This window comes from Ranitomeya imitator, chromosome 3 (assembly GCF_032444005.1).
Source record: "Ranitomeya imitator isolate aRanImi1 chromosome 3, aRanImi1.pri, whole genome shotgun sequence".
Lineage (NCBI taxonomy): Eukaryota > Metazoa > Chordata > Amphibia > Anura > Dendrobatidae > Ranitomeya > Ranitomeya imitator.
The window spans coordinates 581051920-581079561 of record NC_091284.1 but is presented as its reverse complement, the minus strand read 5'-3'; the positions used below and the strand labels follow the sequence as shown (position 1 = coordinate 581079561).

At 46.7% G+C, this 27642-nt stretch overlaps 1 protein-coding gene across 14 annotated transcripts in view; it reads left to right on the top strand.

Moving 5' to 3' along the window:
- Positions 1-1510: 1510 nt before the first annotated feature.
- MBNL2 (muscleblind like splicing regulator 2) overlaps positions 1511-27642 on the top strand; it is a 257926-nt gene continuing 231794 nt past the window's right edge. For 3 of the 14 annotated variants that reach the window (XM_069758021.1, XM_069758018.1, XM_069758022.1), the window contains exon 1: positions 7196-7298. The gene's annotated coding sequence lies outside the window, so the exon portion shown is untranslated. Of the gene's footprint in view, positions 1614-7158; positions 7299-27642 lie in introns of those variants that run through there. The other 11 variants (XM_069758031.1, XM_069758025.1, XM_069758033.1 and 8 more) reach the window with 7 other exon arrangements.

The following is a 27642-nucleotide window of genomic DNA, read 5'->3' as shown; positions in this document are numbered from 1 at the left end:
GAGCTCCTGTGTATAATGTCACCGGTGATCACTGTATTACCTGTACACAGACACTGCTTACTAATTACAGATCTCCTGTGTATAATGGCACTGATGGTGATAGTATTGTGGGTTTTTTTTTTTTTTTTTATTACTGATCAGTATTGTAGTATTCAGTCATTTGTGGTTATATGCGGTCTGGTCATGGTGTAGCGGTATTTGTTCCTTGTATTTTATATTATTCGATCACTGTGATGGTAATATGTCATCTGGTCATAGTGCGGTGGTATTTGTTCCTTGTATGTAGTATTATAGGTCATTTTAAAAATTGAAAAATAAATAAAAATATACCTAAATAAATTGTATTGCATATTTTAACAAATATTTAGTAGGTTACAGTAGAGTAGGGCCCGGCCAAAAGTGTCTACCGTGTTATGGTGGCGGCTTAAAAAAATCTTTTGGCCAAAACAAAAGCTGCCGGCTATATGTGTGATCTGGTGATGGGAACTGTCAGTGTGTGATAGGTGAGAAGTGGAGATTTTCCAAGAGAGAGTGGTGGGACTGTGGACAGTTCGTGGGGTGGAGCCTGGAGGCGGGGCTGGGGTGGAGCCTGGGCGGAGTTTCAAGGGGGCCCCGAAAATTTTGCCAGTATGGGGCCCCTAAATTTCTAGTGGCAGCCCTGCATACAGCTTTATATTTTAGATATTACCCTGGATGGAGGAAAGCAAGATTTACTACAAGACCAATACACTAATGATACCCGTGGCCTGCTGGGGTAACTGACGGAGTCAGCGACTTTGTGTTTCATCACAACTCTTAACAGTATGGGAGTCTTGAGAACACAGATTCTGTTAATAACGTAGCAGACAAGGCAGCCCATGACCAGACAGGCCCTTCTGGCATTTGCCAGAATCGCCAAATGGCCAGTCCGGCCCTGCCCCCTTCCAATAGTTCCCAATGTTTACACACTCCCACATCATGTGCATTAGGTGAGTGTCATTTTTCCCGCATCTTGTCCTCTCTTATACCAATTTTAAATAGGATACTCGGGGTCTTATATACTCTATGAATAAGAAGACAGTGTGCAATGGAGTTGTCACAGTGGGCAGTTGTCAGTGTGGAGTTGTCACAGTGGACAGTTGTCACAGTGGGCAGTTCTCAGTGTGGAGTTGTCACAGTGGGCAGTTCTCAGTGTGGAGTTGTCACAGTGGACAGTTCTCAGTGTGGAGGTGTCACAGTGGATAGTTGTCACTGTGGAGTTGTCAGTGTGGAGTTGTCACAGTGGGCAGTTGTCACAGTGGGCAGTTCTCAGTGTGGAGTGGTCACAGTGGGCAGTTGTCAGTGTGGAGGTGTCACAGTGGGCAGTTGTCATAGTGGGCAGTTGTCACAGTGGGCAGTTGTCATAGTGGGCAGTTGTCACAGTGGGCAGTTGTGCCCAGCAGGCAGCAGTGAGGAGGAAAGTTGACAAGTTTCCCGGTCCCTCCCGCTCCCCTCCCCCAGCGCCGGCTCAGTGACACCCAGCACCACAGCCAGACCCGCCTTCTTCCTCACTCTCAGCACATCATCCATAGGCTGCGCTCCTCGGCTTCTCCCTGTCCCCTCATAGCTGTCACCCTGCAGACTTGCACCAGAAGGTAAGAGCCGGGAGAAGTTGGGGCCCAGGCCTCGGGGGCGCCTGTTCTGAGGCGATGTGGCGCTCAGGAGTGGGGCAGTGCTGTGCCAGGCCTGGACTTGTGTGTGCAGCAGGGATTTCCATGTGTCAGCCTCTCCCTGTCCCAGTCCTCTGCCGGCTGCTGACTTGCTGGCTGTCATTGCTTCCTCAGGCAGGGTGCTGGGGGAGGGGGCCATCCTGTCACAGGGTGTACAATAATGGGGGCTTGTATGCAGCGGCCAGGACAGGAGGCTGTGCTCCTTATTCTAGGCTCCGGTATATGGTGGTGTCACTGAGCAGCCCTGTGCAGACTGCTTATCTCTCATAGGATGCCATGTTGTGTGCTGGTCATGGACGGTACATGGGTGACGTGCGGGCAGATGTCAGGGTGTGCACCCGGGTCATTGGTTTCCTGGGGAGGCTGTAACCTATGTAGATGTCGCTCAGGAGACGCTCCCGTCACTTCTATGGACTCTCCCGGGACGGCGGAGTAATGTCCATGTGTCTACAGGAATATTGTAGGTTCTGTCGGATTCCATATTGTAATTACTACAGGGTCCGCAGCAGAAGCCTCAGCCTGACCCCAAGATATGTGCTGTGAATGAGAACAAGTATTATCCCTGTTTATCTTGGAGTGTGTGGAGTTGTCGGTGTGGTGTTTCCAGTGTGAAGCTATCAGTGTGGAAATATCACGGTGTGCAGTGGCTACAGGATGAAGCACATCAGGTTTTCAGTGTCAGGCTAAATCCGGCAAATGTTGGAAAAACTGGATCCGGCGCAGATTGTGAAAAACTGATGCGACGGATCCGTTTTTTTTTTTTTTTTACGGATCCGGCTAGCCTATGTAGATTATTGGATTAAAAAAAAAAAAAAAAATATTGGAGCATGCTCAGTTTAAAAAACCAGATCAGGCCGCCGGATCCGCCTTTTTCTGGATCCAGCACCTTCTGGCTCTCATAGGCTTCCATTCTAGCAAACAGCCGGAATCGCCGGATTCGGCGCTTCAGGCTTTTTCGCCGGAGACAAAAAACGTTACAGTAGATGTTTTTTCCAGACGCCGAAATCGAATGTTTGCCGGATCCGTAAAAAAACACGGAAGAAACGCCGGGCCATCCGGCGCTAATACAGGGTGGAGCGCGGTAATTTGCTTTTTTGCACTGCATGCTGTGGCGGCACTGTCGGTCGAAGAGAGGGGAGAGTGGGTGTGGCTTACAGTGGCTGATGGGAGATTTGTATTCCTCTGCCTTTCAGTTGCCATCATGCAGTGGACACGTGAGGAGAGGTCATTTTGTGTTGAAGCGTATTTTTCAAATGCCCACTCGATCATTGCAGTGCAGCGTGCTTTTCGTTTACAATTCGCTGTTCCTCCACGCGGACGTTTTCCTTGACGGCAATCAATTGTAAATTGGGTGAATGCATTCAGATCAGCAGGGAATGTGTCATGTGTACGAAGGGGACCTGAGAGAAGGATTACAACACCACAAAACATCGAGAGAGTTAGAGCAGCAGTACTGCAATCTCCGAAACGCTCTGCTCGGAAGCAATCATTTGCTCTTGGCATTTCAAGACGTTCTCTCCGCCGGATTCTTATAATAATAATAATAATAATAATTTTATTTATATAGCGCCAACATATTCCGCAGCGCTTTACAAATTATAGAGGGGACTTGTACAGACAATAAACATTACAGCATAACAGAAATACAGTTCAAAACAGATACCAGGAGGAGTGAGGGCCCTGCTCGCAAGCTTACAAACTATGAGGAAAAGGGGAGACACGAAAGGTGGATGGTAACAATTGCTTTAGTTATTCGGACTGGCCATAGTGTAAGGCTCGGGTGTTCATGTAAAGCTGCATGAACCAGTTACCTGCCTAAGTATGTAGCAGTACAGACACAGAGGGCTAATACTGCATAAAGTGTATGAGAACATGATGCGAGGAACCTTTTTTTTTTTTTTTTTTTTTATTATAAATAGGCCACACAGGGATCGTTAGGTTAATGCATTGAGGCGGTAGGCCAGTCTGAACAAATGAGTTTTTAGGGCACGCTTAAAACTGTGGGGATTGGGGATTAATCGTATTAACCTAGGTAGTGCATTCCACAGAATCGGCGCAGCACGTGTAAAGTCTTGGAGACGGGAGTGGGAGGTTCTGATTATTGAGGATGCTAACCTGAGGTCATTAGCGGAGCGGAGGGCACGGGTAGGGTGGTAGACTGATACCAGGGAGGAGATGTAAGGTGGTGCTGAGCCATGGAGTGCTTTGTGGATGAGGGTAGTAGTTTTGTACTGGATTCATTCATGATGAACTGAATTTTCACCCATATAAAATGTGCGTGGTCCAACATTTGTCAACATGGGACTATTTGACATGGCGGACCTCTTGTGAAGACATGTTAGCAACGATACCCCGTGACGCAATTGTGTTTTTTTCTGATGAGGCACATTTTCACCTCATTTTCACTGTGTGGTGCGCCATATCACGAGTAGGCATCATTGGTCCTTACTTTTTTCAGGATAATGGTCGTGCCATAACTGTGAACTCCGAACGGTACTTGTCTATGATACAGGATTATTTTCAGCCGGCTCTCGAGGCAATGGAACTAGAGGATACATGGTTCCAACAGGATGGTGCCACTGCACACACAGCGAGGGTTACCATGAATTGTTTGAGGCAAATGTTTCCTGGACGGCTTATCTCTTTGAGGGGAGATGTGAACTGGCCAGCACGCTCACCAGATTTAGCCCCATGCGATTTTTTCTTTTGGGGTTACCTGAAGTCTAAGGTGTATATCAACCGTCCCAACACCTTGGAAGACCTAAGGAACAATATTGAAGCTGAAATTGGCAGAATACCAGTGGACATGCTTGTTAGAGTTCATGAAAACTTCAGAAAACGTATGCAGCAGTGTGTGGATAGCGAAGGTCGACATTTGCCAGATACACTATTTAAAACCATGTAATTTAAAAATTCCATTACTGTTCAGTATAATTAAAATATAAAATACATTTTTCTAATGATCATAATTTTTTTATTTCATTCCCAAATCAGCAAATTACCGCGCTCCACCCTGTACAAGTCGATGGGGGAAAAAACGGTTCCGGTTTTTCTCCAAAGAGACGGATTTAGCCTGAAACAAAAAACCTGATGTGTGAAAGTAGCCTTAGGCTATGTTCACACTTTGCGGATTCCACTGCGGATTTTTCCGCAGCAGAATTCCAAAATCCGCAGTGAAAACCCGTTGCGGTTTTTACTGCGGATTTATCGCGGTTTTTACTGCGTTTTCTTCTGCGGATTTTCATCTGCAGTTTTCTATTGGAGCAGGTGAAAATCCGCAGAAAAGAAGTGACATGCTGCGGAATGTAATCCGCAGCGTTTCCGCGCTGATTTTTCTGCAGCATGTGCACAGCGTTTTTTGTTTCCCATAGGTTTACATTGTAATGTAAACTCATGGGAAACTGCTGCGGATCCGCAGCGGTCAAATCCGCTGCAGATCCGCAGCAAAATCCGCAAAGTGTGAACATAGCCTTAGTGCGAGGGTGTCAATGCAGATCTGTCGGGGTGGAATTATGTGTTTGAGGTTGTTGGTGTGGAATTGTCTTAGTGTGGAGCTGTTGGTGTAATGTCAGTGTAAGGCTAAGTACACACCCTGCGGAATTCCATTGCGGAATTTTCCACAGCAGCTTTGCAAAATCCGCAGTGAAAACCCGCTGCGGTTTTTACTGCAGTTTCCTCTGCGGGTTGTCACCTGCAGATTTCTATTGGAGCAGGGGCAAACCCGCAGTGGAATCCGCAGAAAGAATTGACATGCTGCGGAAATTAAACTGCTGCGTTTCCATTTCCCATTGCTTTACATGGTACTGTAAATGCATGGGAAACTGCTGCGGATCCGCAGCTGCGGAAACGCTGCGGATCCGCAACAAAATCCGCAGCGTGTGCACATACCCTAAGCTGCCATCGTAGACATGTTGGTGTGGAGTTGTCATTGTGAGTTGTTCTGTGGAGTTGTCACGTTGTGAATCTATTGGTCTAGATGTTTCACAGTCTGGTGTTAGGCCGGGTACACGTGATCCGGAACTAGCGTGCTGCGTCCAAACCGCTGCTGTCTATTGAACGCAGGTAAATCCGCATGTGTTCACTGAATTTACCGTGTCCAATATATTGCTCTTGATGTCATTTTTCTTGCGGAAACTAGACAACTGTTGTCATGTTGCAACCTTGAAAGACGTGCTGCATGTCCATCTTCGCAAGTGATCCACAGGTGTCTCGATTTTTTAAAATCCCATCCACTACACTGTCACAGCTCGCTGCTGTGGGTTTGATTTTGAATAAATACGCAGCGTCAAACCCTCAGCAGTTCCTGATCATGGGCACCCGGCCTTACTGTGTGGATTTGTCAATGTGGAGTTGTCACTATGCACAGAAGTCACAGTGTGGAAATGTAAGTGGAATTTTCATGATGTGAAGCAGTGAATGTGGAGATGTCATTGTGTGGAGTTGTCACTGTGTGTAGCTATTAGTGTGGAGATGTCAGTATTGACTTGTCAGTTTAGAATTGTCAATGTGGAGTTGTCACCTTGTTGAGATAATCAGTCATTATGGAGAGGTCTCTGAGCAATTGCCAGTGTGGAGTTGTAGACCGGGGTCAGAGTTGCATGTGCAATGTGTGAAACTCACGCAAATCTCTCGCCTCAATACCTGGGGACCGGAGCATTCAGCTGCATAGAAATATATGCAGCCGCACACTCCGCTCCCGAGTGCCGGGTATTGAGGCGAGCTTCTCACATTGCACACGCAAATCTGACCCCGGCCGTAGTGTGAGGCTGTCGGTGTGGAGATGTCAGTGAGCAGTTGAACTTGTCACAGTGGGCAGTTGTCAGTGTGGAGTTGTCACAGTGGGCAGTTGTCAGTGTGGAGTTGTCACAGTGGGCAGTTGTCAGTGTGGAGCTGTCACAGTGTGCAGTTGTCAGTGTGGAGCTGTCGCAGTGGGCAGTTGTCAGTGTGGAGCTGTCACAGTGGGCAGTTGTCAGTGTGGAGTTGTCACAGTGTGCAGTTGTCAGTGTGGAGTTGTCAGTGTGGAGTTGTCACAGTGGGCAGTTGTCAGTGTGGAGTTGTCACAGTGGGCAGCTCTCAGTGTGGAGTTGTCACAGTGGCAGTTCTCAGTGTGGAGTTGTCACAGTGGCAGTTCTCAGTGTGGAGGTGTCACAGTGGGCAGTTGTCACAGTGGGCAGTTGTCATAGTGGGCAGTTGTCACAGTGGGCAGTTGTCAGTGTGGAGGTGTCACAGTGGGCAGTTGTCAGTGGGCAGTTGTCATAGTGGGCAGTTGTCACAGTGGGCAGTTGTCAGTGTGGAGTTGTCACAGTGGCAGTTCTCAGTGTGGAGCTGTCACAGTGGGCAGTTGTCATAGTGGGCAGTTGTCACAGTGGGCAGTTGTCATAGTGGGCAGTTGTCACAGTGGGCAGTTGTGCCCAGCAGGCAGCAGTGAGGAGGAAAGTTGACAAGTTTCCCGGTCCCTCCCGCTCCCCTCCCCCAGCGCCGGCTCAGTGACACCCAGCACCACAGCCAGACCCGCCTTCTTCCTCACTCTCAGCACATCATCCATAGGCTGCGCTCCTCGGCTTCTCCCTGTCCCCTCATAGCTGTCACCCTGCAGACTTGCACCAGAAGGTAAGAGCCGGGAGAAGTTGGGGCCCAGGCCTCGGGGGCGCCTGTTCTGAGGCGATGTGGCGCTCAGGAGTGGGGCAGTGCTGTGCCAGGCCTGGACTTGTGTGTGCAGCAGGGATTTCCATGTGTCAGCCTCTCCCTGTCCCAGTCCTCTGCCGGCTGCTGACTTGCTGGCTGTCATTGCTTCCTCAGGCAGGGTGCTGGGGGAGGGGGCCATCCTGTCACAGGGTGTACAATAATGGGGGCTTGTATGCAGCGGCCAGGACAGGAGGCTGTGCTCCTAATTCTAGGCTCCGGTATATGGTGGTGTCACTGAGCAGCCCTGTGCAGACTGCTTATCTCTCATAGGATGCCATGTTGTGTGCTGGTCATGGACGGTACATGGGTGACGTGCGGGCAGATGTCAGGGTGTGCACCCGGGTCATTGGTTTCCTGGGGAGGCTGTAACCTATGTAGATGTCGCTCAGGAGACGCTCCCGTCACTTCTATGGACTCTCCCGGGACGGCGGAGTAATGTCCATGTGTCTACAGGAATATTGTAGGTTCTGTCGGATTCCATATTGTAATTACTACAGGGTCCGCAGCAGAAGCCTCAGCCTGACCCCAAGATATGTGCTGTGAATGAGAACAAGTATTATCCCTGTTTATCTTGGAGTGTGTGGAGCTGTTGGTGTGGTGTTTCCAGTGTGAAGCTATCAGTGTGGAAATATCACGGTGTGCAGTGGCTACTTTAATACATCAGGTTTTCAGTGTCAGGCTAAATCCGGCGAATGTTGGAAAAACTGGATCCGGCGCAGATTGTGAAAAACTGATGCGACGGATCCGTTTTTTTGATGGATCCGGCTAGCCTGTATGTATGTATGTATGTATGTATGTATGTATGTATGTATGTATGTATGTAGAAGATGTCGCTCAGGAGACGCTCCCGTCACTTCTATGGACTCTCCCGGGACGGCGGAGTAATGTACATGTGTCTACAGGAATATTGTAGGTGCCCGCCATGTAAGTCAGGTTACGTCAGGCTGTTGGATTCCATATTGTAATTACTACAGGGTCCGCAGCAGAAACCTCAGCCTGATGATCGGACTTTTGCAGCAGGAGCGCAGTTTTATGGTTGCGATATGTGTTTGGTTAATGTGACATTTTTTATTTTTACTGAATTTTTTTTCCTGGTGCCAAAATCTACATGGAATTTTCCATTGGGAGTAAATATATTATTTTTGTGCCATTTACATACAAGGGATGCGGAATCTTTGCCGATTTTCAGCTATTATATTACATAGGAGAACTATGGTGACTGAGAGGTTGTCGGAATAGTAGACAACCCCACGGCCAATGCTGAGGGGTCAAGGGCATATATGAGGTTGATGAGTTCGGATCAGGAGACCCACGGACAATCTAGGGTACAAGTCTAGGAGGAATCGCCAACTTTGGATCACTTTCAGCCGAAAGGCATTGTTGCTTTTGACTTTTTGTTATTCTTTATGAAGAAAAATACTATTGTAAAAGTTCCCGCCATGTTGGAATTTCTATAATTGTTGTGAAGTTCCATGCATTTTTTTTTCCTTGGACTCATAGATGTTCCATGTGACCATAATGCAATGATCGGCCAGTATATAATCATATATATGTATATATAGACTGTAGATGTGTCTTTGCTTGTGTGATCCCTTCTCCCGCTGTCAGGCAGATGTTCAGGGCAGCAGTAATGTCACACAAGTAAACATCGTAATCCTCCATTAATGACACATGGCGGTACAGTGGCCATACTGTTACATCTCCACGGTCTGCGTTGCTGTGACATCAGTGACTCCTTCTCTTCCATATTTGATCTTCCTCCATAAAATGATAGTTGTGCGTGTCACCATGTGTCTGAAAACATGAATATTCCAGCAATGTATTTTTAACCCTTTGGCCATAGCTACGTATCATGTCTAGACCATCAACCCAGGGGCTGAGACATGTTCCATGTTGTGGTTACAGAGGAGTATTAGTGTTTCCTGGTTTATTAGATTATTTTCCATTTTTTTATATTAATGTTATGTTAATCAATTGGAAAGAGTTATATATAAGGGAAAAAGTAGAACATACTGACAAAATGGTGATGCTTTTGTGGCACAGACTGATGCGGTCAGGTAAGAAGTGACATTTGCACAGTCATAGTGGTGTGTATACCAGCTTATGTTGAAAAAAAAAAAAAAGGCCGCTAAATTGATTTAGAAATATATGCCTTTTAGTAAATTTGTTGCATCTGTGACAGTCCATGGAGAAAAGCATTGAGATCAATGGCAAGATTTGTACCATAAACGTAACCCCAATTGTAATAGTAGTAAATTCATCCCGCCAGCTATGCACCTGCCCACTCATGCCTAAGGCCAATAAGTAGCTGTCGGCTAATACCATTGTTCAGCCGATCGTTTGGCTGACAGCTATCCCCAAGTTTAGAGGAGGATAAATAGGGAAAACATTTTTTTTTTTTTTTTTTAACAAGGATCAGGCATGTCGGAGGTTACAGCCAGTGCGTCTCAGTCCGAATGTAGTTTACAGGGTGGTTGGCGACGATGGTCAGGGGCAACAGGAGACAGGAGCAGGGTCACAATTACGTCATAAGACAGCAGGAGTGGACAGATGTTGTTGCCCCGAGCTAGGAGCGGAGTCCCTGCTGGGCACACTGACCTGGCGCTTCACTTCAGTAGAGGGTGCTGGTTGTTGGCGCATGTGCAGATTGAGATCTCGGCTTCTTATTGAGTAGGGTTGAGCGACCTTGACTTTTTTAGGGTCGAGCCGGGTTTCGCGAAACCCGACTATCTCAAAAGTCGAGTGAAATCGGCCGATTATGGCGAAGTCGAGGATCGACCGAAACCCAATGGGATTTCTCTCTCTCTCTCTCTCTCTCTCTCTCTCTCTCTTCCGTCCCTGAACTGAAAAGCTGGTGTTACACATTGCAAATCGCTACAGCGCACAAGCGACAACATGGCGATAGGTCTTAGGGGCGTGGACGCCTATGTCATCACTCTGCCCACGCCCCTTCATTGGCTGAAAAAAATGGCGCGAAAGTCGCGTACCGCATGGCCGACCCCACACAGGGATCGGGTCGGGTTTCATGAAACCCGACTTTGCCAAAAGTCGGCGACTTTTGAAAATGAACGATCCGTTTCGCTCAACCCTATTATTGAGTGTTTTTAATGCAGCGTCAAAATTTTAATTGTGGGCACACAAGATGAAAATGGACACAAGGACCAAACATTGATGAATTGTCATGAGAAAAAAAACAAAACAAAAAAAAAACTGATCAGCTCTTCTCCATAGAACAAGATTTATTGGATAGCAGTCAAACCAAACATCCAATAGCATCCGTCCGATACGCTATATATACACACACGCTTGTTTCGGTGAGCCCAAAGTTCCTGCACCCTTTCCTAATTATGGTCTCTCACTTTCATCAACCTGTTTTCGGTCACAATGGGTGTTTTCTAGTGATGAGCAAATATACTCGTTACTCGAGATTTCCCGAGCATGCTCAGGTGACCTCCGAGTAATTTTTAGTGCTCGGAGATTTAGTTTTTTTTCGCCGCAGCTGGATGATGTACAGCTACTAGCCTTCTTGATTACATGTGGGGATTCCCTAGCAACCTCCACATGTACTTAGCCTGGCTAATAGCTGTAAATCATTCAGCCGAGGTGATGAAAACTAAATCTCCAAGCACTAAAAAAAATACTCGGAGGACCCCCGAGCATGCTTGGGAAATCTCGAGTAACGAGAATATTCGCTCATCACTAGTGTTTTCGCTATGCAAAATGGATACAGGTAGTTAATTTGGCATTTTGTGCACCCATGTTAGTAGCCTCACATTAGCTCTGTATTAGGCTGCCGTCACACTAGCAGTATTTGGTCAGTATTTTACCTCTGTATTTGTAAGCCAAAACCAGGAGTGGGTGATAAATACAGAAGTGGTGCATATGTTTCTATTCTACTTTTCCTCTAATTGTTACACCGTTACACCGATGCCTCTACCCTGTGCCAGTCATTACACTGGCTACCCATCCACTCCAGAATCCAGTACAAAACTACTACCCTCATCCACAAAGCACTCCATGGCTCAGCACCACCCTACATCTCCTCCCTGGTATCAGTCTACCACCCTACCCGTGCCCTCCGCTCCGCTAATGACCTCAGGTTAGCATCCTCAATAATCAGAACCTCCCACTCCCGTCTCCAAGACTTTACACGTGCTGCGCCGATTCTTTGGAATGCACTACCTAGGTTAATACGATTAATCCCCACAGTTTTAAGCGTGCCCTAAAAACTCATTTGTTCAGACTGGCCTACCGCCTCAATGCATTAACTTAACGATCCCTGTGTGGCCTATTTATAATAAAAAAAAAAAAAAAAAAAAAAGGTTCCTCGCATCATGTTCTCATACACTTTATGCAGTATTAGCCCTCTGTGTCTGTACTGCTACATACTTAGGCAGGTAACTGGTTCATGCAGCTTTACATGAACACCTGAGCCTTACACTATAGCTGGTCCGAATAACTAAAGCAATTGTTACCATCCACCTCTCGTGTCTCCCCTTTTCCCCATAGTTTGTAAGCTTGCGAGCAGGGCCCTCACTCCTCCTGGTATCTGTTTTGAACTGTATTTCTGTTATGCTGTAATGTCTATTGTCTGTACAAGTCCCCTCTATAATTTGTAAAGCGCTGCGGAATATGTTGGCGCTATATAAATAAAATTATTATTATTATTATTAATTGTTCCACTCCTGGTTTTGGCTTACAGATGCTGATGTAAAATACTGACCAAATACTGCTAGTGTGACGGCAGCCTTAGGCCCCTTCACGTGTCGTTTACTTTTGTCACTGATACACGTACCGATCTATGGTGGAGCACACATGTCCGTGTGTTTACAAGGACCGTGTGTCTGTGCAAACCACACAGAGACATGTATGTTTCTTTTACCAGCAACACAAATAACAAGGGCCAATACAAGTCTAGGGGTCCATCTAAAATTCATAGAGCACACGGATGGCATCCGTAAGTCATCTGTGTGTCGTCCGTGTGCTTGTACATAACATTGCAAAGTATAGAAGAAGAAGCTATGGAACTGATTTTTCTTCAGCCATACCGAAAAAAAAAAAAAAAAGGGATGGCACACTGATCCGAAACACTGAAGACACCGGAACTGGTATTATACGGACGTGTGAAGGGGGCCTAAGGCACGAGCATGAAGGGCAAAAAAATTACCATTTTTATCCATAAACTATTTTGTCCACTTCTGACACCCATGTCACATAAAAAAAAAAAATAAATAAAGATTATATATCTATACATTAATTAAAAAAATTATACAAGGCCAAATACAATTTCGTTTGTTAATAAGCGCAATGGATCCATTAATATGAATGTCACATGGATGTCTGGACTGCGTCTGTTTTATTGCGCACACATTGCTTATTTATCTGAAAATCAGAGACTAGCCCATACTGCTATTAAGCTGCCATCACACTAGCAGTATTTTACATCAGTATTTGTAGCCAAAACCAGGAGTGGAACAATTAGGCTATGTTCACACGTTCCTGATTTCCCTCTTTTTTTCAGGACTAAAAACCGCAGCTCTTGGCAGAAAACGCAGGTCCTTTTTTTGGTGCGTTTTTTGATGCAGTTTTCTATGCAGAGTCTGTGTTTTCTAGGAAGTTTTTAGGGTTAAAATGGCTGAAAATACCCTACCCCTACCCCTACCCCCACCCCTATTCTGACCTTAGTGGAAAAAAAAAAAAAATTCTTTATTTTTTTATTGTCCCTACCTATGGGGGTGACAAAGGGGGGGGGGGGTCATTTACTATTTTTTTTTATTTTGATCACCGAGATATAATCTCTCTCAGTGATCAAAATGCACTTTGGAACGAATCTGCCGGCCAGCAGATTCGGCGGGCGCACTGCGTATGCGCCCGCCATTTTGGAAGATGGCGGCGCCCAGGGAGAAGACGGCCGGCCGGACACCGGGTGGCCGGGTAAGTATAAGGGGGGGGGGGGGGAGAGTCGGAGCACGGGGGGGCAGCCACACTGCAGCGGTTCTGCACCACAAACCGCAGAAAACCCGCAGATATTTTTTTTCATCTGCGGGTTTTACTGCGGGTTTGACCTCACAATGGAGGTCTATGGGTGCAGAACTGCTGCAGTTCCGCAAAAAGAAGTGACATGGTACTTCTTTTTTACCGCAGCTATTCAGTGCGGCTTTTTTCGGGATTTTCCGCAATGTGGGCACAGCAGTTCCTGTTTTCCATAGGGTACATTGTAATGTACCCTGCATGGAAAACTGCTGCGGACCCGCAGCGGGAAAATCGCGGCGATTCCGCATGGAAAAAAGGATGGTGTGAACATGGCCTTAGAGGAAAAGTATAATAGAAACATGTGCACCACGTCTGCATTTATCACCCACTCCTGGTTTTGGCTGAGAAATACTGATGTAAAATACTGACCAAATACTGATAGTTTGACGGCAGCCTTATTCACACAGTCTGTTGTCCATATGGGAAAATGAACGAACACCCTGATTAACATTGTTCCATGTACTGTACGGTCTCCGCATGTTCGTGTGAATGTAGCCTTACAGAAGAAAAAAAAAAAAAACCTGATGTAAGAACGGATGAAAAGTACACTGGTGTGAAAGCAGCTGTATGCTAAAAATGACAGCCAGGAACCTGGTTTTGGAAAACTTGTCTTGAAGCCATTTGGATGTTCTGCCCCAGTGCTTCTAGGGTCACAGTTTGCATTCCTGTGTAAGAAGGTCAGGCCCTTCTGGTGAATTTTCCTCTAGGACTAATGACTAGTGTAGATCTTTAATGAAAGATGTCATGGACATTGTCTAACTCCTGCTGCAGTTTGCAGTGTCTGTCACACAAGTGGGGAAGATTTCCTAGTGCATACCTCCAACAAATACCTAATCTACACACACACACACCACTGTTTGAGTATACGGTACTTCTTTTACCTGATGCCCCTGTATGTTACACCCAACCCATTGAGAGCTGTTCCATACAGCTTAACCCCTTCATGACCCAGCCTATTTTGACCTTAAAGACCTTGCCGTTTTTTGCAATTCTGACCAGTGTCCCTTTATGAGGTAATAACTCAGGAACGCTTCAACGGATCCTAGCGGTTCTAAGAATGTTTTTTCGTGACATATTGGGCTTCATGTTAGTGGTAAATTTAGGTCAATAAATTCTGCGTTTATATGTGATAAAAACGGAAATTTGGCAAAAATTTAGAAAATTTCGCAATTTTCACATTTTGAATTTTTATTCTGTTAAACCAGAGAGTTATGTGACACAAAATAGTTAATAAATAACATTTCCCACATGTTTAATTTACATCAGCACAATTTTGGAATCAAAATTTTTTTTTGCTAGGAAGTTATAAGGGTTAAAATTTGACCAGCGATTTCTCATTTTTACAATGAAATTTACAAAACCATTTTTTTTAGGGACCACCTCACATTTGAAGTCAGTTTGAGGGGTCTATATGGCTGAAAATACCCAAAAGTGACACCATTCTAAAAACTGCACCCCTCAAGGTACTCAAAACCACATTCAAGAAGTTTATTAACCCTTCAGGTGCTTCACAGCAGCAGAAGCAACATGGAAGGAAAAAATGAACATTTAACTTTTTAGTCACAAAAATTATATTTTAGCAACAATTTTTTTATTTTCCCAATGGTAAAAGGAGAAACTGAACCACGAAAGTTGTTGTCCAATTTGTCCTGAGTACGCTGATACCTCATATGTGGGAGTAAACCACTGTTTGGGCGCACGGCAGGGCTTGGAAGGGAAGGAGCGCCATTTGACTTTTTGAATGAAAAATTGGCTCCACTCTTTAGCGGACACCATGTCACATTTGGAGAGCCCCCGTGTGCCTAAAAATTGGAGCTCCCCCACAAGTGACCCCATTTTGGAAACTAGACGCCCCAAGGAACTTATCTAGATGCATAGTGAGCACTTTGAACCCCCAGGTGCTTCACAAATTGATCCGTAAAAATGAAAAAGTACTTTTTTTTCACAAAAAAATTCTTTTAGCCTCAATTTTTTCATTTTCACATGGGCAACAGGATAAAATGGATCTTAAAATTTGTTGGGCAATTTCTCCTGAGTACACTGATACCTCATATGTGGGGGTAAACCACTGTTTGGGCACATGGTAAGGCTCGGAAGGGAAGGAGCGCCATTTGACTTTTTGAATGAGAAATTATCTCCATCGTTAGCGGACCCCATGTCGCGTTTGGAGAGCTCCTGTGTGCCTAAACATTGGCGCTCCCCCACAAGTGACCCCATTTTGGAAACTAGACCCCCCAAGGAACTTATTTAGATGCCTAGTGAGCACTTTAAACCCTCAGGTGCTTCACAAATTGATCTGTAAAAATGAAAAAGTACTTTTTTTTCACAAAAAAATTTTTTTCGCCTCAATTTTTTCATTTTCACATGGGCAATAGGATAAAATGAATCATAAAATTTGTTGGGCAATTTCTCCCGAGTACGCTGATACCTCATATGTGGGGGTAAACCACTGTTTGGGCACTAGGCAGGGCTCGGAAGGGAAGGCGCGCCATTTGACTTTTTGAATGGAAAATTAGCTCCAATTGTTAGCGGACACCATGTCGCATTTGGAGAGCCCCTGTGTGCCTAAATATTGGGGCTCCCCCACAAGTGACCCCATTTTGGAAATTAGACCCCCCAAGGAACTTATCTAGGTGCATATTGAGCACTTTAAACCCCCAGGTGCTTCACAGAAGTTTATAACGCAGAGCCATGAAAATAAAAAATAATTTTTCTTTCCTCAAAAATGATTTTTTAGCCTGGAATTTCCTATTTTGCCAAGGGTAATAGGAGAAATTGGACCCCAAATGTTGTTGTCCAGTTTGTCCTGAGTACGCTGATACCCCATATGTGGTGTAAACCACTGTTTGGGCGCACGGCAGGGCTCGGAAGGGAAGGCATGCCATTTGGCTTTTTAAATGGAAAATTAGCTCCAATCATTAGCGGACACCATGTCACGTTTGGAGAGCCCCTGTGTGCCTAAACATTGGAGATCCCCCAGAAATGACCCCAATTTGGAAACTAGTCCACCAAAGGAACTAATCTAGATGTGTGGTGAGGACTTTGAACCCCCAAGTGCTTCACAGAAGTTTATAAAGGCCCCTTCACATTTAGCGACGCTGCAGCGATACCGACAACGATCCGAATCGCTGCAGCGTCGCTGTTTGGTCGCTGGAGAGCTGTCACACAGACCGCTCTCCAGCGACCAACGATGCCGGTAACCAGGGTAAACATCGGGTAACTAAGCGCAGGGCCGTGCTTAGTAACCCGATGTTTACCCTGGTTACCATGCTAAAAGTAAAAAAAAACAAACACTAGATACTTACCTACAACCGTCTGTCCTCCAGCGCTGCGCTCTGCTTCTCTGCTCTCCTCCTGTACTGTCTGGGAGCCGGAAAGCAGAGCGGTGACGTCACCGCTCTGCTTTCCGGATCACAGGCAGTACAGGAGGAGTGCAGAGCACAGCGCTGGAGGACAGACGGCTGTAGGTAAGTATGTACTGTTTGTTTTTTTTTACTTTTAGCATGGTAACCAGGGTAAACATCGGGTTACTAAGCGCGGCCCTGCGCTTAGTTACCCGATGTTTACCCTGGTTACCAGTGAAGACATCGCTGGATCGGTGTCACACACGCCGATCCAGCGATGTCTCCAGGGAGTCCAGCGACGAAATAAAGTTCTGGACTTTATTCAGCGACCAACGATCTCCCAGCAGGGGCCTGATCGTTGGTCGCTGTCACACATAACGATTTAATTAACGATATCGTTGCTACGTCACAAATAGCAACGATATCATTAACAATATCGTTATGTGTGAAGGTACCTTAACGCAGAGCCATGAAAATAAAAAAAAAAATTATTTTCTCAAAAATGATTTTTTAGCCTGCAATTTTTTATTTTCCCAAGGGTAACAGGAGAAATTTGACCCCAAAAGTTGTTGTCCAGTTTCTCCTGAGTACGCTGATGCCCTATATGTGGGGGTAAACCACTGCTTGGGCACATGCCGGGGCTCGGAAGTGAAGTAGTGACGTTTTGAAATGCAGACTTTGATGGAATGCTCTGTGGGCGTCACGTTGCGTTTGCAGAGCCCCTGATGTGTGGGGTTTCTACTGTTAAGCCACAAGTGACCCCATTTTGGAAACTAGACCCCGAAAGGAACTTATCTAGATGTGTGGTGAGGACTTTGAACCCCCAAGTGCTTCACAGAAGTTTATAATGCAGAGCCGTGAAAATAATAAATACGTTTTCTTTCCTCAAACATAATTATTTAGCCCAGAATTTTTTAATTTTCCCAAGGGTAACAGGAGAAATTTGACCCCAATATTTGTTGTCCAGTTTCTCCTGAGTATGGTGATACCCCATATGTGGGGGTAAACTACTGTTTGGGCACATGCCGGGGCTCGGAATTGAAGTAGTGACGTTTTGAAATGCAGACTTTGATGGAATGCTCTGCGGGCGTCACGTTGCGTTTGCAGAGCCCCTGATGTGGCTAAACAGTAGAAACCCCCACAAGTGACCCCATTTTGGAAACTAGACCCCGAAAGGAACTTATCTAGATGTGTGGTGAGCACTTTGAACCCCCAAGTGCTTCATAGAAGTTTATAATGCAGAGCCGTGAAAATAATAAATAAGTTTTCTTTCCTCAAAAATAATTATTTAGCCCAGAATTTTTTATTTTCCCAAGGGTTACAGGAGATATTGGACCCCAAAAGTTGTTGTCCAGTTTCTCCTGATTACGCTGATACCCCATGTGTGGAGGTAAACCACTGTTTGGGCACACGTCGGGGCTCAGAAGGGAAGTAGTGACTTTTGAAATGCAGACTTTGATGGAATGGTCTGCGGGCGTCACGTTGCGTTTGCAGAGCCCCTGGTGTGCCTAAACAGTAGAAACCCCCCACAAGTGACCCCATTTTAGAAACTAGACCCCCCAAGGAACTTATCTTGATATGTGGTGAGCACTTTGAACCCCCAAGTGCTTCACTGACGTTTACAACGCAGAGCCGTGAAAATAAAAAATAATTTTTCTTTCGTCAAAAATGATGTTTTAGCAAGCAATTTTTTATTTTCACAAGGGTAACAGGAGAAATTGGACCCCAGTAATTGTTGCGCAGTTTATCCTGAGTATGCTGGTACCCCATATGAGGGGGTAAACCACTGTTTAGGCGCACGTCGGGGCTCGGAATTGAGGGAGCACCATTTGACTTTTTGAATACGAGATTGGCTGGAATCAATGGTGGCGCCATGTTGCGTTTGGAGACCCCTGATGTGCCTAAACAGTGGTAACCCCTCAATTCTACCTCCAACACTAACCCCAACACACCCCTAACCCTAATCCCAACTGTAGCCATAACCCTAATCACAACCCTAACCACAACCCTAATTCCAACCCTAACCCTAAGGTTATGTGCCCACGTTGCGGATTCGTGTGAGATTTTTCAGCATCATTTTTGAAAAATCCGTGGGTAAAAGGCACTGCGTTTTACCTGCGGATTTTCCGCGGATTTCCAGTGTTTTTTGTGCGGATTTCACCTGCGGATTCCTATTGAGGAACAGGTGTAAAACGCTGCAGAATCCGCACAAAGAATTGACATGCTGTGGAAAATACAACGCAGCGTTTCCGCGCGGTATTTTCCGCACCATGGGCACAGCGGATTTGGTTTCCATATGTTTACATGGTACTGTAAACCTGATGGAACACTGCTGCGGATCCGCAGCCAAATCCGCACCGTGTGCACATAGCCTAATTCTAAAGGTATGTGCACACGCTGCGGAAAACGCTGCGGATCCGCAGCAGTTTCACATGAGTTTACAGTTCAATGTAAACCTATGGGAAACAAAAATCGCTGTACACATGCTGCGGAAAAACTGCACGGAAACGCAGCGGTTTACATTCCGCAGCATGTCACTTCTTTATGTGGATTCCGCAGCGGTTTTACAACTGCTCAAATAGAAAATCGTAGTTGTAAAACCGCAGTGAAATACGCAGAAAAAATGCGGTAAATCCGCCATAAATCCGCAGCGGTTTAGCACTGCGGATTTATCAAATCCGCAGCGGAAAAATCCGCAGAGGACCAGAATACGTGTGCACATACCGAAACCCTAACCCTAGTTCTAACCCTAACCCTAGCCCTAACCCTACCCCTAACGCTACCCCTAACCCTAGCCCTAACCCTAGCCCTAACCCTACCCCTAACCCTAACCCTAGCATTAGCCCTAACCCTACCTCTAACCCTAACCCTATTCTAACATTAGTGGGAAAAAAAAAATTCTTTATTTTTTTATTGTCCCTACCTATGGGGGTGACAAAGGGGGGGGGGTCATTTATTATTTTTTTTATTTTGATCACTGAGATATAATCTATCTCAGTGATCAAAATGCACTTTGGAACGAATCTGCCGGCCGGCAGATTCGGCGGGCGCACTCCGCATGCACCCGCCATTTTGGAAGATGGCGGCGCCCGGGGAGAAGACGGACGGACCCCGGCAGGATCGGTAAGTATGATGGGGTGGAGGGGAGCACGGGGGGGATAGGAGCATGGGGGGGTGGATCGGAGCGCGGGAGGGGTGGAACGGAGCACAGGGGGGTGGAACGGAGCACGGGGGGGTGGAACGGAGCACGGGGGGTGGAACGGAGCACGGAGGGGGGTGGATCGGAGTGCAGGGGTGGTGATTGGAGCACAGGGAGGGTGATTGGAGCACGGGGGGAGCGGACAAGAGCATGGGGGGAGCGGAGCACAGGACGGAGGGGAGCCGGAGCAGTGTACCGGACAGATCGGAGGGCTGGGGGGGCGATCGGTGGGGTGGGGTGGGGGCACATTGGTGTTTCCAGCCATGGCCGATGATATTGCAGCATCGGCCATGGCTGGATTGTAATATTTCACCAGTTATAATAGGTGAAATATTACAAATCGCTCTGATTGGCAGTTTCACTTTCAACAGCCAATCAGAGCGATCGTAGCCACGGGGGGGTGAAGCCACCCCCCCTGGGCTAAACTACCACTCCCCCTGTCCCTGCAGATCGGGTGAAATGGGAGTTAACCCTTTCACCCGATCTGCAGGGATGCGATCTTTCCATGACGCCACATAGGCGTCATGGGTCAGATTGGCACCGACTTTCATGACGCCTACGTGGCGTCAAAGGTCGGGAAGGGGTTAAAAAAAAAAAAGAAAAAAAAAAAAGGGGGTATGCTGACTTAGATGGGGCAAAATGAGATTTTCTTTCAGGTGAGTTTGCACTACTAAAGCAGGATGGCACCATTGAAGCTCTAAAAAACTATAGGGAGAAAAATACTTTATGTAAAAAACTAATTAAAGCTGCCAAAAAGGAAACAGAGAAGCACATTGCTAAGGAGAGTAAAACTAATCCCAAGCTGCTCTTCAACTATATCAATAGTAAAAGAATAAAAACTGAAAATGTAGGCCCCTTAAAAAATAGTGAGGAAAGAATGGTTGTAGATGACGAGGAAAAAGCTAACATATTAAACACCTTCTTCTCCACGGTATTCACGGTGGAAAATGAAATGCTAGGTGAAATCCCAAGAAACAATGAAAACCCTATATTAAGGGTCACCAATCTAACCCAAGAAGAGGTGCGAAACCGGCTAAATAAGATTAAAATAGATAAATCTCCGGGTCCGGATGGCATACACCCACGAGTACTAAGAGAACTAAGTAATGTAATAGATAAACCATTATTTCTTATTTTTAGGGACTCTATAGCGACAGGGTCTGTTCCGCAGGATTGGCACATAGCAAATGTGGTGCCAATATTCAAAAAGGGCTCTAAAAGTGAACCTGGAAATTATAGGCCAGTAAGTCTAACCTCTATTGTTGGTAAAATATTTGAAGGGTTTCTGAGGGATGTTATTCTGGATTATCTCAATGAGAATAACTGTTTAACTCCATATCAGCATGGGTTTATGAGAAATCGCTCCTGTCAAACCAATCTAATCAGTTTTTATGAAGAGGTAAGCTATAGGCTGGACCACGGTGAGTCATTGGACGTGGTATATCTCGATTTTTCCAAAGCGTTTGATACCATGCCGCACAAGAGGTTGGTACACAAAATGAGAATGCTTGGTCTGGGGGAAAATGTGTGTAAATGGGTTAGTAACTGGCTTAGTGATAGAAAGCAGAGGGTGGTTATAAATGGTATAGTCTCTAACTGGGTCGCTGTGACCAGTGGGGTACCGCAGGGGTCAGTATTGGGACCTGTTCTCTTCAACATATTCATTAATGATCTGGTAGAAGGTTTACACAGTAAAATATCGATATTTGCAGATGATACAAAACTATGTAAAGCAGTTAATACAAGAGAAGATAGTATTCTGCTACAGATGGATCTGGATAAGTTGGAAACTTGGGCTGAAAGGTGGCAGATGAGGTTTAACAATGATAAATGTAAGGTTATACACATGGGAAGAAGGAATCAATGTCACCATTACACACGGAAAGGGAAACCACTGGGTAAATCTGACAGGGAGAAGGACTTGGGGATCCTAGTTAATGATAAACTTACCTGGAGCAGCCAGTGCCAGGCAGCAGCTGCCAAGGCAAACAGGATCATGGGGTGCATTAAAAGAGGTCTGGATACACATGATGAGAGCATTATACTGCCTCTGTACAAATCCCTAGTTAGACCGCACATGGAGTACTGTGTCCAGTTTTGGGCACCGGTGCTCAGGAAGGATATAATGGAACTAGAGAGAGTACAAAGGAGGGCAACAAAATTAATAAAGGGGATGGGAGAACTACAATACCCAGATAGATTAGCGAAATTAGGATTATTTAGTCTAGAAAAAAGACGACTGAGGGGTGATCTAATAACCATGTCTAAGTATATAAGGGGACAATACAAATATCTCGCTGAGGATCTGTTTATACCAAGGAAGGTGACGGGCACAAGGGGGCATTCTTTGCGTCTGGAGGAGAGAAGGTTTTTCCACCAACATAGAAGAGGATTCTTTACTGTTAGGGCAGTGAGAATCTGGAATTGCTTGCCTGAGGAGGTGGTGATGGCGAACTCAGTCGAGGGGTTCAAGAGAGGCCTGGATGTCTTCCTGGAGCAGAACAATATTGTATCATACAATTAGGTTCTGTAGAAGGACGTAGATCTGGGGATTTATTATGATGGAATATAGGCTGAACTGGATGGACAAATGTCTTTTTTCGGCCTTACTAACTATGTTACTATGTTACTATGAGTAAAAGGTCTATAGATATGCTTGATGTATTCTTCGAGAGCATACTACAGACTAAGGCCATGTTCAAACGTTGCATTTTTGCTGCTTTTTTTCTGCAGGTAAAACCTGCTATCTTAGGCTAGGTTCACATTTGCTGTTGTGTCCGCAACGTATCGTCGGCAACTGCAAACGCATGATAACGCAGCGCTTTTTATCCGCATCAGCTTACGCATGACGGCAAAAAAGCAGCGTTTGCATGCCTTTTTATGCGCATGTGTTTGATATTTCCAGGAGGGCGTGTCTCAATGGGCGTGTCAAAATCAGTTCCTGGACATGCGCAGTCCAAAGTACGTAAGCGCATTGAAGGCATGCGTTCTTAGTGCGATATTTTTTAACACACTGATCTGCATACACATGCCTGCACATATTTGACGGAAATTTGCCTCCTCAAAAATTGCAACATGGTGCTTTAGCCGCACCCCACCGCTGAAAAAACGCATGCGTAAGCAAACGTGGGCGAACGCATGCACCTGCGTCTACAATGTTAAAGATATGAAATCATGACACATGCGGATGTACGCGTTAGAAACGCTGTGGACACAACCACAAATGTGAAACCAGCCTGAAGCTATGTGCCCACGTTGCGGACTTCTATGCGGATTTTGCCACTCAGCTTTTAAAAAAATCTGTAGGTAAAATGCACTGCGGATTTCACCTGCGGATTCCTTTGAGGAGCAGGTGTAAACCACTGCGGAATCCGCACAAAGAGTTGACATGAATATAAACCGCAGCATTTCCATAGGTTTACTGGTACTGGGGATCCGCAGGCAAATCCGCAATGTGTGCACATACCCTTAGCATTAAAGAAGCTGCTTACAAAAATCATGTTTTGTGCCCATTTATTGTTTCTTGTGCATGCTCAAAGTTTAGTGCCCCCCCCAAAAACGCAGAAAAACCTGATATCTGCGTACCTGCTGCATTTTTGCACTTACTCATTGCTTTCTATTGGTGAAAAAAACACTGAGTGAGGGTATGTGCACACGTTGCAGATTCTCTGCGGATCCGCAGTGTTTTTTGAGGTGCAGAAACGCTGCAGGTCTGCAATTGATTTACAGTACAATGTAAATCAATGAGAAAAAAAAAAAAAAAAAAAAAAGGGATGCTGTGCACACTTTGCGGAAACGCTGCGGTTTAAAAGAAGTAACATGTCACTTATTTTTTGTGAATCTGCAGCGTTTTTGTACCCATTCCATTATAGAAAACTGCAGGGGTAAAAAAAACGCAGTAAATCCACACAAAAAACGCTGCGGAACCCTCGCTTGGCAGCAGAATAATCATAGACAGGCACGTTTTTTTTCAGATAAACAGTCCATGTGGTTTATTATACTCTCAGCATAAACCACTGTAGGCCATGTTACATATCACAGACCTCACATAGTCCTTTAGTTCATCATATATGGCTTTACAAATCCTTCAGTGGTCACACTGGTATCTCTCCAGTCACTGGGTGACTGCACAGTTCAGCAACTGTCCTATGTTAGCGCACACAGTTCTTTTCCCCATACCAGGGGTTACCTCTTAGGAGCTCCTGCTCCACAGGTTGATTCCACGTCAGTCCAAGGTCCACAACAGGACCGTCCAGGTCGATGGTCTCAGTGCTTCCAGGACGACTCCACTCCCAGGAGCCTCCAACACTGACCGTCCAGGACCTACAGCACACACGCTACTCAGTGCCAAAGCCCAACCATATGTTATTCAGAAATTCCCAGGATTTCCAACACAGGCTTCCAGGACGTTGCACTTGGACCATTCAGATCCAAACACAGGAACCATGTGACCCACACCCTGGTCACATTACATACCCGTAACCACTCCCTTGGGTGGGAGTGTGGGTGTGTGTGGCTAGTTTGTCCCACCCATCTCTCATAACTATCTCTGCCAATCTCCCATTAGAACTTACACATTTACATGTGGGACTACACGTCCCAGACCACAACATAACTTTAAGGTACCGTCACACCGAGCAACTTTAGAACGATAAAGATAGCGATCGGTGACGTTGCAGCGTCCTGGATAGCGATATCGTTGTGTTTGACACGTAGCAGCGATCAGGATCCTGCTGTGGCATCGCTAGTCGGAGCTGAAAGTGTGGAACTTTATTTAGTCGCTGGATCACCCGCTGACATCGCTGAATCGGCGTGTGTGACGCCAATCCAGCGATGTGTTCACTTGTAACCAGGGTAAACATCGGTTACTAAGCGCAGGGCTGCGCTTAGTAACCCGATGTTTACCCTGGTTACCATTGTAAATGTAAAAAAAAAAAAAAACACTACATACTTACATTCCAGTGTCTGTCGCATCCCTCGGCGTCAGCTTCCCTGCACTCCTCCTGCATCCTGTGTCAGTGCTGGCCGGCCGCAAAGCAGAGCACAGCGGTGACGTCACCGCTCTGCTTTACGGCCGGCGCTTACACAGTGCAGGGAAGCTGAGGCCGGGGGAAGACAGACACCGGAATGCAAGTATGTAGTGGTTTTTTTTTTTTTACATTTACAATGGTAACCAGGGTAAACATCGGGCTACTAAGCGCGGCCCTGCGCTTAGTAACACGATGTTTACCCTGGTTACCCAGGGACTTCGGCATCGTTGGTCGCTGGAGAGCTGTCTGTGTGACAGCTCTCCAGCGACGCTGCAGCGATAGGCATCGTTGTCTATATCGCTGCAGCGTCGCTTAATGTGACGGTACCTTCAGACTGACAGCGCAGAGTGTCCTCTGCGACACACATACCGGCCATCTACAATTCTGCCGGACTTTGTCTCATCACAACTATGCCTCCAAGTACATCTTGAAGTGCACACGCAGCGCCCCCTGGCTGTAACATTGGTCACTGCACCACAAACCGCACAAAAAAAGCGACAAATCCGCAGGTTAGCGCATTCCGTTAGCGTATGCGCTAAACGGATTGCACTTACGCAATGTGAACCTAGCCTAAATCTAGATCTTCTGCTCTGCTCATACTATAGACATAGTAAACTACATCGAACAACTAAAAATAAACTATATTACCCCTAATATCTTGATGTTGAAGAATCAATATCAGTTATAGCAATTATTTGGATTTGGTCATGAAATGGTACCAGTTGAGTCACGGGTGTGTCAGAGGCTGCAGACAGTCACACTGCATCTAACTGCAGAAGGTCTCAGCGGTCGGCTTTTCAGACTTCTTCGTAGTCCTTTTGACTTTAGGAACCAGTAGCAACCTCCGTCGGCTCTAGTTGACACACCTGGACCTGGGTGTTTATAACTCCTAGCTGGCTGCTGGGAGTTGCTGATGATTTTTCCATTTTCCTGTTGAGGCTTGGAACTATAGCAGTCGACTATCTTCCTCCTTGGTGTTTGGAGGACGTCTGTGATTATCTCTGAGTCTACTCAAGCTAAATGTTCTCCTTGATTGTGTATCCCATCTGTCTTTAGTTGTAGTGGGGATTGACTAGTGTTACCCTGTCCTTCCCTATGCAGGGCTTATTGCCAGGGTCATACTGGGGTGAGGTATCCTGCTCGGCGATAGGTGCGGAACCTATATAGGGACACTTAGGGCAGACAGGGTGACATTAGATCTGCCTAGGTGTCTCCACTCCCCCCTTCCCTAGTGTTGGGTTCCCTTCCACTTATCCCTTCGCGTTGGACTTAGTCTTTCCTACAGTGTGGGTGACACCTTGTTCTTAAAGGGAACCTGTCACCCCGAAAATCGCGGGTGAGGTAATCCCACCGGCATCAGGGGCTTATCTACAGCATTCTGTAATGCTGTAGATAAGCCCCCGATGTTACCTGAAAAAGGAGAAAAAGACGTTAGATTATACTCACCCAGGGGCGGTCCCGCTGCTGGTCAGGTCGGATGGGCGTCTCCGGTCCGCTCCGGCGCCTCCTAACTTCTTTCCATGACGTCCTCTTCTGATCTTCAGCCACGGCTCCGGCGCAGGCGTACTTTGCTCTGCCCTCTTGAGGGCAGAGGATAGTACTGCAGTGCGCAGGCGCCGGAAAGGTCAGAGGCCCGGCGCCTGCGCACTGCAGTACTTTGTCTGCCCTCAACAGGGCAGAGCAAAGTACGCCTGCGTCGGAGCCGTGGCTGAAGATCAGAAGAGGACGTCATGGAAAGAAGATAGGAGGCGCCGGAGCGGACTGGAGACACCCATCCGACCTGACCAGCAGCGGGACCGCCCCTGGGTGAGTATAATATAACGTCTTTTTCTCTGATCGCCCATGACGGCACCACGGAGAGAGGGGATCCGCCCACCAAGGACAGGAAACCTACGGATAAAAAGGCGGTACCACTCCTGCATCAGTTGGTTTCCTGTCCTTGATGGTAGACCTACGGACTTACCAGTTCAACGTTGGAATTCCGGGGCCAACCAGTCCGACTCAGGCAGCTGGGGTCCCTCTGCCTCGGCTGGGGTGGTGACCCGAAGCACCACCGCTGGGGGCTAGTGGGCCTCTAGGGTGAGTGGGGGAGGTGATAAGGAGTTTGCGGCCACCTCCCCAGGTAAGATGCAGCAGCGGCAACAGCCAGGGGGGTCCCTCTGTGGTTGCGGGAGGTGCGGCGCGGCCCTCCCCTAGCACGCGTCAGCCTGCACACTGCACGCCATCGGGCATGCAGAGCCGCACGGTAGGGTCTGCATAGGACCGGGGGTGCCGGTCAGCAGCGCCATATCTGCACTCCGGGCGGCCATCTTGAGAGTACGGCGCATGCCCGGAGTTGCGCTGGTCTCGTGAGACGCTGGGGCTTGGATCTGCGCAGGCGCCGCTGGAACCCGACTGCGCAGGCGCTCCTCGCCGTTGTCTGGACGCCACTGCGCAGGCGATGCCGATTTGACGCTTGGGCGTTTCAAAGGCGCCGCAGAAGCGTCTGCGCAGGCGCCGGCGTTCAATGCTCCTCGCCGTCGGCTGAGCGCTACTGCGCAGGCGCCGGAAAAAAAAAAAAAAAAAAAAGAAAAAAGCGGCGGGAGCTTTAAAAAGGGAGGATTTACTTCCTCCCAGTGGCTCTGCAGTATCGCAAGAGCCTTAGGAGCTACTAGTTGCCGCAG